General features: G+C 44.8%; 1 protein-coding gene across 2 annotated transcripts in view; it reads left to right on the top strand.

Moving 5' to 3' along the window:
* Positions 1-629: 629 nt before the first annotated feature.
* Large1 (LARGE xylosyl- and glucuronyltransferase 1) overlaps positions 630-20,875 on the top strand; it is a 445,329-nt gene continuing 425,083 nt past the window's right edge. For both annotated transcript variants that reach the window (XM_042693250.1, XM_042693249.1), the window contains exon 1: positions 630-1,039. The gene's annotated coding sequence lies outside the window, so the exon portion shown is untranslated. The remainder of the gene's footprint in view (positions 1,040-20,875) is intronic.

The following is a 20,875-nucleotide window of genomic DNA, read 5'->3' as shown; positions in this document are numbered from 1 at the left end:
CACGCGGCGGCGGCAGCGGCCAGCCCGGAACCCAGAGCACGGCAGCGCCCGCCAGCGCGCACCCCCCGCCGGTCCCCGCGCGGTGAACCCCGCCTGGCTGGTCGCGGGAGGCGGGGATCGCGCTCGGGCTCCAGCCCGCGGCGCCGGGCTGCCGGCCGCGGCTGCGGCGGCCGCTGAGCTCCGAGCGCTCCGGGAAGCCGGCGCGTCTCGGAGGCGGCGGCGGCGGCGACCGAGGCCAGCGAGCGCTCGGGTCGGCGGGGACCGTCCGCATCGGCTCCCCGCACCCACCGCCCCCTCCGCGCCTCCCGTGACCTTCCCGGGGCGCCTCCCGCGGCCCCGCGCCCCCGGCCCCGCGCCCCAGGCCGGGGCGAGGCCCTCTCCAGCGCTCGTCTTCCGCGGAGCCGCGGGCGGGCGGCGGAGGCCCGGGGGGAGGGGGAGCGGCGGCCGGCTGCAGCCCCCCCCCCCTCGTCCGCCCGCCCGCCCGCCCGCCCCTCGGTCCGCCCGCCACCGCACCGGGCGCCCGGCCCGAACGAGCCGCCTCTGCCCCGCCGCTGCGCCCGAGCCGGGCGCCCTGAGCTTGGGGGCGCGGCCGCAGTCGCCTCGCCGGGCGGGTGGCGGGCAGGCCCTGCCCTGAAGGGGCGAAGCCGCGGGGAGCACCGGAGGTGGAGCCGGCCCGGCGGCCGCTGCTCCCGGGACCCAGCCCTACGCGCGCACCCGGGCTCCTGCTCATGCGGGGCGCCCCCGGCCTGGAAGAGCTCTCCCGGCCCGGAGCAGCTCCAAGCAGCGGCCCCGGAGGAAGAAGGAGAAGAAGGAGAAGAAGGGACAGTGCTCAGCCTGGGCGACCCGGACCCTCCCCGCGGCGTTTGAAGCCCCGGGCTGTCCGGAGGACTTCGTCTGGTATCGGCGCTGGGACTGGGGCAGCGCCAGCCTGGACCCCGATCTAGACGCCCTCCCCCCCTGCGTGTGACAGGCGGCGGCATCTCCACGCAGCCCGGTTCTTTGCCGTCTCTCTCTGCCCGGGGGGGCACTCCCGGTCAAGGTAAGAGCCCCAGGGTACCGGGGAGAGCCAACACGGGGGCGCTTTGGTGAGCAGCGCTGGCCAAAGTTCTCTGAACCTGTGGCTGGTACCCCTTGTGCTCCGGATACTGGGAGAGAGGATGGAGAACTGGCGCTTGCCTAGGCTGGGAGCTTTGGAATGAATGGAGTTGGAAGACCCCGGAGTCCCCAGTGTCCCCTCTCCCCATCCCAGCATCTTTCTCAGGGTTCTAGCAGGCTCCTAGGCTCACAGGCGCCAGGCAAAGGATCAATTTCTCCATTAACCCCTGGAGAGGGTTTGTCCCCACCCTGGCCCCCTCTCCCTGGTCTTGACTATGAGCACCTGTGCTTTGGGAAGCCTGCTGTGTTTCCATAGGTTTTTCTTCGAGCTTCTCACATGCTTTGCTTCAATATGGTGCTGTGAACTTTTCTTTGCTCCGTGTTGCAGTGAGGGCAATCTGGGGATGTGTGGTCACAGTTTGCAAGTGTCTCTTTAGAACACAGTGGTTGGTTGGGAGCTGTGTCTTTGGTGGACAACTCAGCCAGCATGCCTGTCCTATTAGACAGAGCTGCTCGTACGAAGAGATGAATCTGTAGTTGATCATTCTCCTGAATGTCACTGCTGCCCGAAGTTACAGTGAGGACTCCACAAAGTTTGTACACCTCAAGTTATTTTGTTCATTACCTTTATTACCTTCACTTAAATGCTTCTAAGTCACCTCTGTTCTACAAGCCTGTCCTTGGCTGTCTCAAATTTATTAAACCTATGAGCTTCCTCCAGAACAATCAGATTTTAAATGGGTCACTTTGGAGGGAACAGATTGTCTCTCGCACACTGAATCCATCCCCTGGGTGACCCTGTTTAATGGGGATGGATTTTTTTTTTCCCTCCTGTCCTGTGCTGATGTACCTCGCTTGAGCAGCTTTCTGCTCTATTCTGAATCCGTGAATTTTGTCACTGGGTCCATTAAAATGATCTCCCGAGGGAGCGACATAGCAGCTTACATTTTCTGTGAATGTCACAGGAAGTTTTACAGGGTCTTACGTAAGTGCCCTGAGAGAGAGAGAGAGAGAGAGAGAGAGAGAGAGAGAGAGAGAGAGAGAGAGAGAGAGAGATAGCGTGCACTCTCAGGCTCCTGCTTTCTTCCAGGGGACTTAGGGAGGAGGGTAGGTGGGGGCGTGGGCATCACCTAAGTGCCAACCTCTCTCTGTCACAGGTAAGGACCCAAAGTGCTTATTCATTCTGTGGAGGCAGTCAAGTCACCTCAGGCTAATTTCCCTCCTTAACCTCTCTCCTCTTCCCACCTCTGGAGCAGCTTTGATAGACTGAAGATAAAGGCAAGCTCTAAATTAGGAAAAGAACCAATGCTGATTTCTTTTTCTCAGTTCTCCCAAATGGGTGACATGAAGGAGTTACTCTTGGCATGCTGGGACCTTACTGGTGGTAAAATAAAAACAAAACAAAACAAACCTGAGGAAGTTTCACACATCTCTTATGAACCTTCATTTTTCAAGAGTGCCTTAGTTCAGTGAAAATTGCTTGAGAAGAACACACATTTATCGAGCTTGGTTCTGTTAATTCCATTCCAAGAAGGAAAACAACCTGAATAGAGAGGCACAAGTCACTCAAATTTAGATCTTTGTCAAGTTTTGAGAGTGGCAGGGAAAGACAAATCCCTTGGTAGGATAAAGTGGTTTTTAAAGAAAAGAATCCACTAGTCTGGGGTGAGCAGTAACTGCCAGCAATTACCGGCCTTCTTGGCTTAAGGAGGTTTACTGGGTGTGGCCTATAATATCTTGGGGAATGTTACCAAGGTTTTTCTTGGTTCTGGATCCTTGAGTTGTGCTTTCATGTTGATGTGGAAGGCAGAAGGTTGTGTCCTGCTGTGTGTCTATCCTTCAGTTACATGCAGGATGCAGGACACTTGGGGGGGGTGTGGGTGTGTGTCTGGTTTTCTTCACCACCACCGATGAAGGAAGCACTGGACCAGGGACTGATGGTAGGAGAGACTATGGCTTATCTTTATTGCTCATGATCTGTGCTTGAATTTGTGACATTCCATTGCATAAATGATGGGCATGCGTATATCTGAATTGTCATTTTGACTGAACCTTGTGGGGAATTCTGCACACTTAAGTTTCTGCTTCTAAGTTTACAAGGGTCCTGTGTTTTTGCAGGACAGACCTCCTGAAAACTTGACCCTTTGGACAGTGAGCCATGTTAGCTTTAAATTCCCTAACAGTTTATAAAGAATTTCCTTTTTTGGCTTTTTTTTTGGTCTGCCTACTCCACACAGTCTTTATAAAAGTCACTGCACTTCAAAACATACCTAAAATCAACTCCATCAAACTTAAAATTTCTTGCTGTCATTCCCTTAAAAGTACATACCTTACCCAGATGTGAGCATAACATTTGACAGGGTAGTAGCTCTGCTTTCTATACTTTTAACAGTATTAAATCATTAGTGTCTGGGATTCTTCCAGCAGTATGTGAGGACAATTGTATTTCCCTGAAGAACTGTTATTGGCCAGCTCTACCCACAGGAGCCAGCCTTACCTATAGTAGCCACGGTTCTGAAAGCTGAGGTAAGAAGACATGAAAGGTAAGAGGTAGAATCTAAGGAGACAATATCTATTTGAGAACACTGGCACAAGGGGAAATGTCATCAAGATTTAGGTTTTCAGCTGGGTACCAGTGGCTCATGGCTATAATCTTAGCTACATAGGAGGCTAAGATTTGAGGGTTACAGTTCAAAGCCAGCCTGGGCAGGAAAGTCTGTGATACTCTGATCTCCCTACCAGTACACACACGCGCGCGCACACACACACACACACACACACACACGCACGCACGCACGCACACACACACACACGCACACACGCACGCACGTGCGCCAACCTGGGCAGGAAAGTCTGTGATACTCTGATCTTCAGTTAACCAACAAAAACGCCAGAAGTAGAGCTGTGGTAAAAGGGTAGAGTGATAGCCTTGAGCAAGAAAGCTAGGGGACAGTACCTAGGCTCTGAGTTCAGGTACCAGTACACACACACACACACGCACACACACACACAGAGGTTTAAATCTTACATATTCTAAAAGGTCCAAAGTTATACTGTTGAACTTGTGAACCTGCCTGAGTCCTTCATTGCCTTGGATTCTGAGGTTAGACTGTATTTGTGACCCTTTAGTCATGTGTAGTGAATATTTAGGTAGTATAATGGGAGCTATTATTGTGGTGTAGGAAAAATGGTCGGCATAAAGCTTTATTTCTACTATTAAGGCTTTATAGATTGATTCTCATAGGTACAATATAGCCTAGGGGTAAAAGATGGGAACTAGGAAATATTATTACATTTGCCATTCAACACCAACTTGGAAAACCCTCCCTGGAGAGCATCTATGCTCTGGTCCTAAGTGTTGTGAATCTGAGGGAGGTCAAGTGAAAAGTTGAGACAAGATGTTGGCCTTCCTCAGGGTCTGTGAACCAGGGGAACGTGTCTTTGTACCACAGATTCTCAGGAGGAAGCAGTATGTACTGCTTTGGGGGCTAGTATGAGATACCTCTCTTTTCTGGGAAACAGGAATGTCATTGGCATGTATTAGGCATGCAGTCTCATCATAGAATTCATTAGAGTTGATGGGGCTTTGCTCCTCTAGTCTGGAGTATTTGACATTTGAGAGGTACTCAGCTTTCTTATGGCAGTGATGTTTGGAAAGTAGTATGTATAAGCCAGTTCAGTGAAGGTTTCATTAACTATTTCAGAGGACTCTCAGTACATAATAATTGAACTTGTACATTGTGGCAGGTACCATGATCTGTGCTGAAGTCTTAGAAGTTCGACATTTGGCCTGTAGTCTTTGGGAAGGCAGATGTTTGTTCATTCCATACTGTAAACTAAGTGCTACCATGTAGATTAGGGGAAGGATGCAATCAAGAGTAAGACAGAAAGAACAGACCAGGACCCTCAGTGTTGTTGGTATTGTGTTTGGAGAATAATCAGTAGTCATTGTGCCTGGATGGTGAACTGTGCTAGGAAAGGAAAGCTTGTAGGTAGAAGGATTTCATGCTAACGATGGTACCCTAGCTTCATGGTGTATAGAGTCATATGGTGGCAGGAATGGTTGTCACGTACAGTCCAAGAATACTAGTTGATTATCTCACATTGTTCTTAAACACCGAACAGGAAATTTTATTTTTTTATGCATCTTTTTTTCAACATAGAACATTTTGCCCATTCCCTTACAACACTGTTAACAATGCAAATAAAGAAAGGGTTGTGTATCACCTCGGAGTCTGCCCTCTTGTGTACAGGAATCACATCTGGGGCTTGCATTATGTGATTATGCAGCAGTGGAGAAACAACAGTGTTACTTGACAAGTGGTGATAGTGTGAATTAAAAATAGGCCCTTTTCTGTAAGAATAAACTCCGCTCATCAGATCTGATTCTGGGTAGAGATATGTTTGTGTTTAGCACTTGAGCAAGGTTCTTGCCATCATTTCTGTTCTGGTATAAACTTTCTTTTTTGTTGGAAAAGAGTTGAGAGGGTATATGCATGTGTGCCTGCATGCATGTGTGCATATTTTACAGGAGGAGGAAACTGCAGTTGTCATATTCCATAAATGTCCCTTTTATAAAATGGTGTCTGCCTGTATACTTTCAATCACCTCTAGATGATGGTCTTACCTAAGACAATGTAAATGCTGTGTACATATTTGTTATACCATATATTTCAGGGAACGATGCCAAGAGAAATAGTCTTTTTGTTCAGTATGGACACAGCTTTTTTTTCCCCTCAAATATTTTCCACCTAAACTTGGTTGAATGTGTAGCTGTGGTCAGCCTATGTAAAGCTGGCTGTCTTTGTTGAAAAAGATAAGCAACAATGTAACCATCAGAAGATTTTACAGATACAGTCATCCTTAGTCAAATACAGTTTTTTAGCAACAGGAGCCAGAAGGACAGAGCAATTAAAAGTTGGAAGTTTGGGTGTATATGTGTTTTCTGTGTTTGCCTATGTGTGTTTTTCATGTGCATTTGTGTGTATATTATGCTTGTGTGTGTACATGTATGTTTCTATGCCTCTTACGTGAGGTGTGTGTTTAATGTTTGTGATGTGTATATGTGGGGTGTTTGTATATATGTGTATGTTTGCATTTTCCTTTCTGCTTTGGCTCTATTCTTCATCCTTGAGTGGGAGACAGGGTGATTTTAAGTAAAACTCGGAGATTTAAGGTCTAGTTTTGTTTTTTTAAATCATATGCTTCCTTACTGTGTGACATTAAAATACTTCTTGATATCTCTGGGCTTCAGTCACTCTATAAGGAAGGTATTATGTACCTTATAAGTAGGAATTTGAAGACCTACAGAGGGAAATAGCTTATTCTAGCTCATTAGGAGCAAAGCTCAGACTCCTCCATAGAATAGGAGGTGTCTCTGCTAGTTTGGTGGCAGTGGCAGCCTACTGTACATTGAAATATAAAACACTTCTAACATCTCTTCTGTGTTGGTTGTGGATTGTGTTTAATGGTGGCCAGGTTGCCTGCTTACTTGTTACGTGTTGTGCTAAGCTGTGGATGCTGGAATGTTACACTATTCCTTCTGTACTACTTGAGAATGAAGAGCTTTTTGATAAAACAGAACAAAAACAATGTTAGTCATTTTAAATGTTTCAGTATTAAGTAGATAAAAGCTGAGTCCACTTGGCCTTGAGGATTTGACACAGCCTGGACTGTAATGTGCAAGGTTGAAACCTATTGTCTGACCTTGTAGGGGAGCTGTTGGGCAAATATGAAGGCAGAGGTCCTCTGAAGAAACAGAGAGCTGAAGAACAATTGTAGTATGGAAGTTTAAGGCAGGAAAACTGCGAACCAACTTGTTTGTCTGCCCCCCCCCCCCGGCCCCCCCCCCCCCCCCCACCATTTGGGTGCTGCCTATTCTAAGGCTACCACACTGTTTCTCTCTCCCCCATCTCCTAACTCCAGGGAGGAGGGAGTGTTTATTAGAAAAAGGAAGTTGGAAGTTAAGTGCAATGTAAATAGAAGGTTTGTTACATTATTATTTGAATATTGAAGCTAAGTCTTGTAGTGCTCTATTTTAGGAGAACTTGACATATAAAAATCTAACCTTAAAACCAAGTAATTGAAGATAAGTAATTGTGTAAGGTACAAAATGATTTTATTTTACTAAAAGGATTTATTGTGGGCCTCCTTTTAATAAGCAGTTCTTTTATTCAACTCTAAAATATTTGATTAACACAGTCACGATGGACACTTTTAGTTGTCAGGTAAAACCTAAGACAAGAAGGTTTTAGCAAATAGCCTATTGGTTTACCTGTGGAAAAGCCCACTATTAAACTGTAATGCAGGAAAAAAGTACAGGAGTTAAACAGTCAAACCCACTAGCATGCTGCATGGAATAGCTGTGCTTCCTTCCTTCCTTATGGCTGATTGATTACTGAGGATTTTTTTCCTGGAGATTTTGATCATAAATAATGCTCATGATTCCCCCTGCCCCCCATTCCACTGCCTTTAAGAAGGGATCAAGAACTTAAAAAAGAAGAATGTAAGTTTGTATACTTAGAAAGACAAGGACGATCATTTTGTTTCTGTAAAGTATACTTTAGATGAAGTACATATGTACCAGGCATGTAAAAACCCAAAGTTGTATGTGTCTACTGGCTTCTTTCGTTCACTGTGATAAAATTCTCTACAGCTTTTTGTGATTTTTTTTTAAAACCTTTATCTCTTGTAAAGTTCCACCAGAAAGAATTTGTTCTCGGAATGGAATCAAATGGACCTCACTGAGGCTCCAAAGGTAATTTTGGGAGACCTGGAGCTGAAGATCATGACAGGCTGGCAGTGGAGTTGCAAGTGTAGTTCCACCCATAATTTGAGCCTCTGGGCACATCATGGGGTTGTTCTTTGGGACAGGCAGTGTGCGCAGTTGGAAATGGAGCCCTGACTACCAGGAGAGCTTTGCTCTTAACACAGTCCTTTTCTGAATTACCAAAGCCAATTGGGAAGAAAAGGCTTGGCTGATCTGTCTACCTCTCCATGGTAGCAGGAGAATTTGGGAGGATTTACAACAGAACATGGGCATGTAGGGATTTCTTTCTTCTTGTTTTGTTAAATTTAAATTCAGCAAGGGGAATCAGACACTCTTGAGTGTTATTCTGTGATTAGAGATTGCTGCATCTGTCTTGGATATACTAGACACATTTGTTAATTACTCTGTAAGGCTAGCATGGTGGTGGCTATAGGAAACCATCCCTCCCCTTTTTTGTTTCTAGAACAGTTGCATGGATCTTTAATAAGCCAATACTATTTGTGTCCCAGCCCTTGCTGTCTGATGTGAGCTCTCATTTGGGAATGGCATTTAGAGGTTGATTCAGGAACCAAGATGGGTACAGCAAGCATGATAAATAAGGTGGGCTTTCCCCACCTTCACGTGCCTGGTACTTAGTACATTTGCATTAAAGAAGTAATTGTGTCTGCATTAACTGATGTATTTAATGAATGAAATAACAGGTACTGTTTTCAAAATTGGGGTGGGGAGGTAGAAGAAAGAGGGAAATCTTGTAGATTTAAGTGGTGATAAGATCATCTGCAGGTCTCATCCTGGAGGCCCTCATTTTAAAACTGAAGGACATTTCAGATCAGCAAAATGAATTCTCTGAGGGACCATTGTTGAAGTTTAGACATTGATGCCTTTGTAAAAAAGAAAAGTACAATGCCCAAATGGGTTTTGTGTTTCCTTTTCTGGGTTTGTAAGGTATTTCAGCTTATCTGGAATGAGAAAACTCCAAAGCTGGTTCAAATTCAGATGCCAACTTGCCTTGAAAAATGCCTTGAAGAGTGTTTCAATACAACAGTCTCTCTGGGTGATGGTGGATGGTAATATTTCCAGTGCTGGGGACAATGACCATGTGATGACTTAGGTTTGTAGGGGCTGTGGCTCTCATGACAGGGGATGAACTGGACTTGGGGAAACGGTGAGAGCCGGTCCTTGCCACAGCGAGAAGAGCCCTCTTCTGATATGGGTGTTTTCCTCCTTTTGGTGACTATGGGACACTGCTAGCTGGGTTCTACAGGATCTGGTTTCCAGTGATGGCTTCTCTATGTGAGTAGAGCCTGTCCTGATATACCACCTCATCTACAGGAGACCTGAGAACGCTGGACCAGACCAACTTCTTCATTTTACGCTTTTGGACACTCAGACTAGGGCCATAAGGACTGTCCTGAGGGCAGTGGAGAAGGAGCTCAGGCTCCTGTCTTCCACAAAGCCAGTGGCTCTATCTTCACATACCCTTTCCTTCTAGGTTCCTGTCCCCAGCCTTTCTCTTATATATATTGTGCTTCTGTTTGTTCCACACCAGTGCCCAGGTGTGCTACGTTTGATCACTTTTAGTCACTTGAGCCTGTGAAGATCCCTATCAAGTAGGAATGGTCTTTACCAGATCTAGAAGCACCCAGATGCATGGCTTCATAGAACCAGAGTATGGCCACTGACTCAACTCAGCTATCCAGACCTGGTTCTCTCAGGACTGACCTTGCCCTTGGCTTCTCCACCTCTAGCCTGTTGGCTGCTGCCCCCAAGTACCCCTTGTTTTCCCTCTTGCGTGACCATGATACTGCTGCTCCTTTGCCGAGATTCCTCATCCTTTCTTATCTCTGGTTGCAGTCCCTCTGTCCCTGACTACAGTTTTTGTGACACGTCTTTGTGATATTTTCCTTCCTTTACCAAGCCATCATTATGTGTATGAATCCCAGCTTGATAGAAACATGGAGATCACTCATTCATCCAGTGGCCTTGATCTGGGGCAGGAGGTAAGTGGTAATAAGAGGTGAGGGATAGCAGGGACAGTGTTGGGTAGTTTGAAGGTGTACAGGAAAGTGGGGAGTCTTGTGTTTGGGCCTAAGTAAATCATAGATGGGAGGATAGAGTGAGAAGAGGTATTACTCAAACCAGAATGAAACCAAGTCTGTCTTGGGCCCTTTCTGTTTGTCATGATCAATATCTCTGTGCTTTTCTTACTCCCTTACTTATTTCTTATTGGCTATGACTAGGTCACACCCATCTTAGTATCCATCCTGCTAAGATCCTAGTTAGCCTTTAGCAATCCTATTGTAGGATGATAATTGGGAGACTCTTGGTTTGCCTTCAAGGAACATAGTTGGAGAGATTAGAAAAGAGCTGTGATGAGTTAAGCACAGTGGAAGATTTAAATGATCCATTCAGAGCACCAGTAGGAAGGGTGTGACCTTAGAGGGAATAGTTGTGTGGAGTGTGGAGCTGACAGGCATGAGAGCTTAGAGATGTTTGCTTTACATTCTTCAACTTAGGGAACAGGTAAGATTTCAGTTATATCTTTCAACACAAGATGAACATGGTATGAATGGAAGGATTAAGGAGAGGTTAGAGAGCCGGTGCCTGTAATCCTAGCTACTCAGGAGGCTGAGATCCGAGGATTGCAGTTCAAAGCCAGCCTGGGCAGGAAAGTTCATGAGACCCTTCTCCTCTAATAAACCACTCAGAAAACCGGAAGTGACGCCGTGGCTCATGAGGTTGAGTGCTCGCCTTGAGCTTAAGAGCTGAGGGACAGCGCCCAGGCCCAGAATTTAAGCCCCAAGACTGGGGGCGGGGGTGGGGGGAGAGTAGAGGTTAGAGAAGTCTGGTTAGGTTGACTAATGCCCAGGTACCTACTTTCTGTGGTTTTTTGTTTGTTTGTTTTTTAAAGCTAGCCTAAGTTTCTCTTAGCAAGTGGTTGAAGATGAAGTTGGCAGGCTAAGTTGGAGTGGTATGCTTTAGGAAGTAGGGTGGGCTTTCAGTCAGAACATGGGTATATTAGTGAAAGCTCCATTTGGAACAAAAAGAAAAAGATGAACCTGTACTGCACATGTTAGAAACTAATTAGAGTAGGGAGAGACTATGTCTGGGAGGCTGCTGGATAGACCTCATGCACCAGATCATTTGTGGCTCAGTTTGTGTTCTGCTGCAGTACGTTCTTGTGATGAGGGTTCCGTTTTCTTCCACTGACAGTGGAGGTGAACTCTTGGAGTAAGTCATCAGTAAGAAGTCAGTCATATGTGAAAACCATCTTGAGTACTCTCCCCATACCCCAAACTCCTCCTGTGGGCTTTTATCTCCCAACACATTGAAGAATTAAGGTTCCAGCATGGGAACATTTTTTTGGGGGCCCACTCAAACTATAGCAAATGAGAAGTTCTAAAGACCACTGGACTAGAATTGGCCGAGTAGAAGCCAGGGAAACTCGTGAATTTTCCTCCAGTCTCAATCATTGGCTTAGGAGCATTTGGTTCGTATTGCAATCTGAGGTGGTTTTCATTGCCCACTGTAAAGCAGCTTCATTGGAATAAAGCCCATTTGTGACCAAGCCACAATTCTTAAAATAGTACCTTACCCTTTGGCTGGGCTGGGGACAGGGCTTTGGTGAAATGCTCTTTCTGGAGCCTCTCTCATTGGAGATTTGTTTAAATGGGCCCAGGGTTATAGAACAATGTTCTTCGGAGCCTTGGATGATACCCAATAAGGGATGTAATAGAGAAAATTCTTCTTTTCCTCATGAATGGCTCCTAAAGCAGCTGCGGAGAGCTCAGAGTGAAATGCTCAGAGTTCTGTCTGGGTCTGTGGTTCACCTTAGAATCCAGCTTGCGCCCTGTCCCCCATGACTGCCGAAAAGAAAGCATGTTTTTCTGCAGTTTGCTGTGGAATTATAGCATACATTTTTCTGAACTGAGGAGTAAGCCATTCTGGAGAACAGAGTTTTCAAAAAGGATAGTGCAAGCCTTGGTAGATAGAATCATTATTTCTAATCTTTAAGGAATGTGGGTTTTTTTTTTCTGGAATGTTCTGTGGACTTACCTTCACTGGCTCACTATTGGAAAAAATCCATCCTTCTTATCTGATGTAAGGTTGCTATGAACTGGTCTCAGTTTCCATTCACTGCCTCTTTGGCACTACTTTATCCCTCTTTTCTTCCTTCCTTGATGTCCCTTCTCCCCTCCTCTCCAGCCCACCAGACTTTACATATACTTGTCCTTCTGTTTAACCAATCCTTTCCTCTTATTTCACCTGTGACCTGTCTGGTGTTCATTTGAAACTCAGCTCTTTGGAGGCAGCATCCTGTAGACTCTTCCCCATCCGGAGCACTGACTGCTTTTAGCCTTTTCTGAGCATTAGCCCAACTTCGCTGACCTGGCTGGCTTTCTCTTTTCCAGAAAGATTATAGGTTAGGACTCTGGGGCTCTTCAGTGGGATGTGCTGCCTAGTCAATAAATAGAGGTGGTGATACTGGTTTTGGATTCAATAGTATTTACTGGCCAGTGAATGAAATCTTTTTTTTTTTTGGACCTTGAGGGTCCCAGTGAGCTGCTGGGATGATGTGAATTTGATGTGGGATGAGTAGCTAAGATGATGTGAATTTGCTATTAAAAGTTTTCCCAAATCAAAGAATCCATACCTTCCATCAGCAAGTACTGGAAGGGCTGGGGAGCTTTTCTGGGACATGGTGATGGCCTCAGAGAATCTGCGAAAGTGTTGGTGAGGAGACACAAGAGAAGTGCTCCTTGCCAGATCTAGAAGGGCTAAGTGTTTTAGGGGAGGGGAGGGACATTGAGACAGTGGGGGTATTTGAAGTACATTTGTACATTTTAGTACTCCTCTCCCTCTGGCATTTGACTCTTTCTGGCTTGATCCTTGGATGCTGATGAGTCTTTTGACTATGGCTTTTGTTTACTGGTTTTAATACCATCCCATAATCGTTCCAGAACCGAGTAGAGAATGGCAGCTGTAATTGATGGAGAAATTATCAGACAGTGATGGGGAGTAGCTAGGGAGGACTGGATTAATTTGTGCAGACGTTTTTGCTGTATTGCCCAAGACTCCTCCACATAGTCATGTCTGTGTTCAAATATTTAGTATTGCCTCTAGTGTTTCTAAGCTCTATTTGGGTTTTTATTGGGCTCTACGCTTGAAAAGCAAGCCTGGGTGCTTCTTGAGTAGGTTTGCTTAGCAGATCACAGAGGAGTGACCAACGGGGCCCTGGGCTTATTTGAGGTCACTAGCAAAACTTTATGAGCTTGTACTTGGCCTGGGGTGTTGGTTATATGATTCATGAAGCCCTGCTACTTCTCTGGCTGTGGTCTGATTTAATCCACATTGAGGGATGGTTTCCCAGTTTTTTTTAGCTTTGGCTATTTTTTTTCCTCCTTCTTCATTCTACTCTTAGTAACTCCTGTTGAAGCATAGCCTTTTAGGGCTCATTGAATCTCTTAATGTGTGTATAATACTGAGAAAGCATTCAACAAATACTAGGTATTGCAATCACTATTTAGAGCTTCCTCCCCAGTCCCATATTTTTTGTCCTTGCCCCTTATAGTGATGGGTCTGCTTGGTAAAATTAGAAAAAATGGTGCCAGGGAAGAGTAAGATCATTGCATGGACTTTCTCTTTTCATCCTTGTCCAGGTGTTTCAGAGAATTTTTAGAGGTCCTGAAAGTAAAAGCAAATGCACCCTAAACGTCTGACAATAATTTTTAACTTTTTAAAAATGGCATTCTTTGCCTTGTTCTTTTTCTCTCCAAGGAAATTTGGATTTTGACAGGTGAAGGCAAAGGTGAAGGCAGAGTAGCTTTGGCAAGATGTGATGAACAGTATGTAGAATGATAGCAATGATGTAATAATTGTAGCTATCATTTATCAAGTATTTATGTGCTTTTGAGAAGAAGGTACTTTTCATAATCCTCACTATAACACTCTTGTTTCCTTTTACAGATAAGGAAACTGAGGTTTGGAGAGGTGGTTCTTTGGCTAAGTAATAAAGCCAGAGATTCTATCCCAGTTCTGTCTCTAGGATACTGGCTTTAATTTTTGTCCTATGATCCACTAACTCAGGTGTTTTGATACTGAGATGTGTTTACTCCTGGTGATATGTGAAGCCAGCTCATAGAGTATGCAGACATTGTAAGTTTGAAGGAAATCAACTTCAAGATCTGTAACTGCTTGTATATACCCATTTCTGAAATTAACCATTCTGAGGCTTTTTCAGTTACCCTTCTCAATTTTGAATGCTGCCTTTCCTCATTTAAAGACCTTATAGGAAATGGCAAAGAAACTGTGGTGATTTTGTTTTAAAGATCATTAGTTATCTAGAAGATATTAAAAATGCTTTGTAGATTACTTTGCTAGAGATGACAACACAGTACTACAGAGTGGGAGCTTAAATAACAGAAACTTATGTTCTCAATGCTTTAGACTGCAGGGTCCCAAGAGCACTGTGTGAACTGGCCTGACTTCTTCCAAGGCCTCTGTCTTTGTTTGTAGATACCTGTATTCTCCTTGATCTTTTCTCTGTGTCATCACATGGCCTTCCTTATCTTATCTAGCAATGACCTCTTATTTCCTTTTCTTATAAAGACACAGGCATACTGGATTAGGGCCCATCCTACTGACATTTTACCTTCATTACCTCCCTAAAGATCCTCTCTCCACATTCAGTTCCATTCTGAGATCCTGAGGGAGTAATTACAACTTCAGTATTTGAATTTAAGGAGGGAGGGTTTTTTTTGTTTTGGTCTTAGAGTACAGAGAATTGATCCTTGGGTCTTGTGCTCTCCCCAGGCAAGGGCTCTACCACCTGAGCAATGACCTTACCTCCATCTATAGTTCTAATTTTGGTTGAATGGGTTGTATTTGCAACATATTGGGCAAACTTTGTTTGAAATGCAAATTCTTAGCAGATTCCTATGCAAAGAAAAGCAAACAACTGCAGATATGGCAAGTTTGATGCAGTTTGTTATTTGTGAACACTCTTCTTTTTAGTAGGAGTGGAGAGATGACATGTAGAATAAGAACTTCATTGGAGTTTGTCCAGAATACCTGGGATCACATGTTTAGAATCTGAATCTAAAGTTGCCATGTTGGAGTTGTGGCATTGGCCTTGCTGGTCACACTCAAGATGGACTTTGGTTCCAGAGTGTCTTATGACTGTTTTGGGAAGTCGGGTGGAGATAACTCTGAACGAACTTTGATGTTGAGTACAACAGCATGTGTTCAAGCCAATCCTCTTGTGAAAGTTCTGCTGAACTTAAACAGTGCCAGCCCTCCTGGGTGTGTGTGTGTGTGTGTGTGTGTGTGTGTGTGTGTGTGTGTGTGTGTGTGTGTGTGTGTGTGTGTGTGTGTGTGTGTGTGTGTGTGTGTGTGTGTGTGTGTGTGTGTGTGTGTGTGTGTGTGTGTGTGTGTGTGTGTGTGTGTGTGTGTGTGTTTCTCAAAGGAGTGGAATGATTTCCATTCACACCGTGATTTGGTCTTCCTGTAAGCAGATGTCAAACCTGCCATTGTTCTGCCTTGTCAACATGATGTCAAGGTTCTTATCTCTGCATTGTTTTCATGTGTCTTATGTTGTTCATTCCCCTGTCTGTGTTTGTTAAGGAAGCATGGCAACTGAGAAGCTGATACCTTGCCCACTTTAAATATTGCTCACCTGTGATTCAAAAATTTCCGTATTTCATATTTTGGAAACCTAATTGCTATAAGATATGTTAAAGGTCAGATATGTTATAGGGAGAGAAGAAGGAGTTTGGGAAACTCCATATGTGTATTATTTCCCCTTCATATACTAAGGTGGATTGTGTTGACTTACTGGGAGATTGTGTGAGATTAGTTCAGTCCCTGAGAAGGTAGGACCCAGATGCAAGAAATTTTGACAGAGTCCATTTTATTCTTATTTCTATGTGAACATTTTCTAGTTCCTCTTAGGTAAAGCACTTAATTTCTTTATGTCAGTTTTCCATGGCTACCATAACAAAGTACCACAACTGGGTACCTGTTTTTTCACAGATACTGAGGCCAGAAGTCCTAAATCAAGATAAGCTAGGGCCTATGGCTTATTCCTGCATTCCTAGCTACTTAGGAAGCTGAGATCCAAGGATCACCTTTTGAAGCCAAGCCTGGGCGGCAAAGCCCTCGAGACTCTTATCTTCAATGAACTACCAGAAAATAGCACTTTGGTTCAGTGGTAGAGTGCTAGCCTTGAGCAAAAGAGCTCAGAGACCAGCACCTAGGCTCTGAGTTCAAGCCCCATAACCTACTAGTATTCCTTGGCGTTCCTTGGTGGATAGCCATGTTTCTTCATCTCATGTCTGTTCCCCTTTTTATACTGATACCATTCATATTGAATTAGGGGTTACTCTGTGACCTCTTTTAACTTGTTCTTCTCTGTAAATACCCTATTTTTGAAGGTCATACTTTTTTTTGGTTGGTCATGGGGCTTGAACTCTGGGTGTCCTTGAGCTCTTTTGCTCAAGACTAGTGCTGTACCAGTTTGAACCACAGTGACCTGCCTTCTTGTTTTTGAGTAATTAATTGGAGAAAAGAGTCTCAGGAGGACTTTTCTGGGCTGACTTTGAACTGTGATCCTCAGATTTCAGCCTCCTGAAATTACAAACATGAGCCACTGGCACCGGGCTATCCTTTCCTTCTTTCTTTTTTTTTGGGGGGGGGGGGCGGTCCGGTCATGGGACCTGCACTCTGGGCCTGGGTACTGTCCCTCAGCTCTTCACCTCAAGGCTAGCTCTACCACTTGAGCCATGGCACCACTTCCAGCTTTTTTCTTTTTTGCTTATGTGGTGCTGAGGAATCGAACCCAGGGCCTCAGGCATGCAAGGCAAGCGCTCTACCACTGAGCCACCTTCCCAGCCCCTATACTTTCTTTGAATTGTGCTATTTTCCTGGACCTGGGGTATGCTCCTCTCTGGAAGCTGGACATAACTTGATATTGAATTGTAGCTCCCAGATATCCACTCTTCTAGGTGGGTTAAATACACTACAGTGTTCTGTGTTTCTGAGCTGTGATGATTAGTAGCTTAGGTGTATCAGTTATACTTTCACTTTTCAATGCTTTCAAGTTACAGTTTGATTATCAGGACATACTAAGTTGAAGAGCATCTCTTGGCTGATGGCCAGGTGACCATAGACATTATACACCTTTCATCCCAAGTCTATGATCTCTAATGAGCATTTATGTCTGACACATGATAGGTTCTGTGAGCTTTTTCACTTAGTAGCTCTTAGAAGATTGTCTAGAGCTGTGTGCTTGGTGGAAACTCTCAGCATCTGGGCTCTAGACTAGAAGGGGTATAGCACCTGGGGGTAAAAGTGTGCCCCTTAGAGCCAAAGATGTCTGGATCATCCTCCTGTCATGACTTTCTGACCACCACTGACTGCTGCCCTTTGGTATAAGTTGGCTGTAATCCTGAGATATCTGCCCCTAAATCTTTCATAGAGAATGTGTGAATATATTCTGGCTTTATTGGTTTGTTTTCAGGAGCTGTGTTTTGATATTCTAAGAGGTTGATTCAGGGCAGAGGCTAAGAATGTTTTCTGTCTGCATTTCTCTTTTGCCTCCTCCTAATCACTTGCAGTGGTGAGGAAAAAAGCTACAAAACAAATAAACCCTCACAGTGACATTGAAAGGAACTGAGAGTTTTCTTTCTTTTGCATATAGCTTGGTGCTGGGTGAGTATACATAGTGTGTGTGTGTGTGTGTGTGTGTGTGTGTGTGTGTGTGTGTGTGTGTGTGTGTGTGTGTGTGTGTGTGTGTGTGTGTGTGTGTGTGTGTGTGTGTGTGTGTGTGTGTGTGTGTGTGTGTGTGTGTGTGTGTGTGTTTCTGAGATACCCAAAGCACAACAGAAATCCCACTTCTTTGTTAAATGGTTCTTAGTGTTGTTTTCATCCCTGGATCAGAATTTAAAAGGGCTGCAAATCATCAACATCACTTTGCTCACATTCTTTAATTCCTTTACTCATTCACATGCCAGGAACTGTGCTGATCCTAGGAGTGAGGAGGATAAGACAGAGCCCTTTCTTGCAGGAGGCATTCATACTGGTTCTGGAGGCTTGGTTCACTTTGGCCTGGGTTGTGTTTTAGCCATTTGCCACCTGCAGTTCTAGGCTAAAAGCTACCATATATCTAACTCCACTTGGTATTTATTGGGTTGTTGCACCAAATTTTGCAAAGCCAGAAACATCACTTGGTTAGAAGGAATCTTCCTTACTTCATTCCCAAGAGTCTGTTCAATGAGCTTTGATGATCCATAAAACTTAGCTCCATTTCTAACGAGGGAGAGCTTGTAACTTTTTTTTTTCCTTTTCTCTTTTTTTCCTTTTCTGAATTTGAGTCCTTTATAGAGTATTTTGAGAGTTGGGCACTGTCAGGCGGATGGGTTTTATGTCATTGCCTCTCAGATGGGCGATGAAGTTCTGGTATCTATTTTGTTCTATGGCTGCCTTGCACAGCACCACACTTGGAAGCATTAACATTGCAAGGAGTGTGCTTTTTCATGGTGAGATTTAGATGTGGTAATTGAAATGGGAATGCCTGAAAGGACTATTGATGTCTCCAAGCTGCATGCAGGCATCCACAGCCATCTTACCAAAGTGTAGAGGGGATTTGTTGCCTCATTCACTTCTGATGGGAAGCAGCCTAAACGGCCTCCTGCACTGGTGACCTGGCCTAGCACATTCTGCCCTTAAGCACTTGTCTTTTCATTCATTTCCTGATGGATAAAACTAGAAGAGGGCTTGACAGAATTTACAATGAGCTGTCCTGGAAAACAGAATTTCAGGGAATGAAGGGGCAGAGAGAAAGTTTATTCTTGGATAGGAGGGGGAACTGATTTGACATATCTTGTATGATTGCATAATTTTTTCTTTAGATGATGACTCTTGGAATGATTTGGATGAGAGAGAGGAGGAAATAGATGTATTTTTATTAAGGTGTCTCACACTCTCTCTGCATCTCATTGCAATGCAGAATCTTGAGGGCTCCAAAGAGGCATGCTGATTTATTTTGTGGATGTGGATACATAGGGCTGAGGACACACGGCAACATAAAACCCTGGCCCCTAGTATCTCATCCACTTGCTCTCTCCCTCCTGCTCAACCTATCTTTAGCCTGACTCACTGGCTCTTTGGAACTGTTTTCGGTGTGTTGTCCCCCAGAGAAATTACATGGTAGGTTGGGTGCCTTTGAGTGCCTACAGCTGTGGCCATGTTGATGTTGGAAGGAGTGACCGAACCTGGTCTTGTTTTTGAAAGCCGGGTCTCATCGCTATGGTTATGGAATGTATCTTTTAGAGATGACTATAAAACAGCCACCCTCCCAAGCAAATCATAAAACAAATTATGCCCTTGCCACCCAGAACTACAGAGAAACAGCAGGCCTTTCGTGGCACCGAGAGTAATGGCTGCAATATTAAAACAATGAAGGGAAAACCGGGATCCAATAGCTGAAAGCAGGGAGGAAAACAACCCTGTAATCCCCCAGGGATAATGGGTCTCAACGACAGGTTCCTGTGATTTATTGTGCTTAATGTACTTATTTTTATTTGTCCCCTTCAACACGGAGCTTTGTCACTGGAGAGATTTGATAATGGCTTGTTTGCAGTCACTTAGGCTCCGTAATAGAGCACCACATTTTGGCTGTCTGTAGGTTCAGTCGGCTTCATTGACATTCTCCCTGGGATTTCGCCTTCACTGGCTGAGTTCGGGATGGATCTAGATAAGGGCTCCTCTACCTCCCTGTGTCTTCCCATCATGCCACCAGTGGCTCCCTGGCAGAGCTTACTTAGTGGCTGCCCAGGCCCAACCTGCTTTCCTCTGTTATCTTGTACTGTTTTGGAACAAGTAGGTAAGATAGGATAAGTGGTTCTGTGTGGTTGGTGGTAGTGCTTGCACAGTAATATGAATGCACATTATTTCATTGAACTCTGCCCTTAAGAACAGTTAAGGAAGGAAACCCCCTATTCTCCCTGTCATAATGGATCCTTGGAACTTCGTCCTCATTTCATGCATCACTCAGTCAGAGTTTACTGTCTGCAGCTTTTGGGGTAAGCAAAAAATGAAAGCAGAGGAGTGTAGGCCTGTGAGGGTTTCCAGAAGAATGGGCCTGATTTAAAGGCTGCAGTGTGTGCTGATGGCAGCAGCAGCTGCTTTGCAAAGATGGGTGTGTCTGATTTGACAGTGGTGAGTCAACCTGAGGTTTTCATTTCAGCTTTTTCTTGGGCATTCTGCAGGGAGGGAGGTAGAAACATTCCCAGGGAGCTCTTGAATCCCTACCTTGCTAAGGTTGGCAGGGAGAGAACTTCAGGGTGATGGCTGGAAAAGTGCAGCTCCAACTCTTTTCTGCTTCAGAGTTTCCTGTTTGGGAGTGTCTCCCTGGTCTTCTACCATCAGATCTGGTCTCCATTAGCAGGCAGGTGCTTTCTGTGTCGCCTCTCTCATTGGAATCTAATGGCACAGGGGCTTTCATTTTGCATACAAAGTGAGAATAAGTATTTAATTGTGGAAAACTCAAACTGTAAGAGCAAAATGCAGACTAAGCAGCAGAAGTTCGGAACATACCAGGGGTGGTGGGTGTTGCTGTCCCTAGCTTCTAGGGAGGGTACCTCTAACATGGTTGAGTTTTTAAGGTAGAAGCCCCCCCTGAGGAGAGACTGAACATTACACAGCTTGGAGTCACTCCTTCTATGCCTCTATCAAAAGTTGTTATGTGCCTGTATTCTCTCAAGTGTAGGTACATTTTAGTCCTAAATTATGTCAGGGACCCAGCAATTCCACTTTTGGTTTTATGCCTCAAAGAACTGAAAGCAGATATTTGTACACAGAGGTTCATTCATAGCAGCATGATTCACAATAGCTAGAAGGTGTGAGTAACCCAGCTGCTCATTGGAGTCCAGATGGGAAAAAAATATATATATATATATATATATCTTTTTTGTATATATGTATATACACATATAGACATACACACATTTGAAC

Source organism: Dipodomys spectabilis, unplaced genomic scaffold, assembly GCF_019054845.1.
Source record: "Dipodomys spectabilis isolate Male_0828 unplaced genomic scaffold, ASM1905484v1 ptg000163l, whole genome shotgun sequence".
NCBI classification, from domain to species: domain Eukaryota; kingdom Metazoa; phylum Chordata; class Mammalia; order Rodentia; family Heteromyidae; genus Dipodomys; species Dipodomys spectabilis.
Note: the sequence above shows the minus strand (reverse complement) of the source record. Positions and strands in the feature narration are given on the sequence as shown.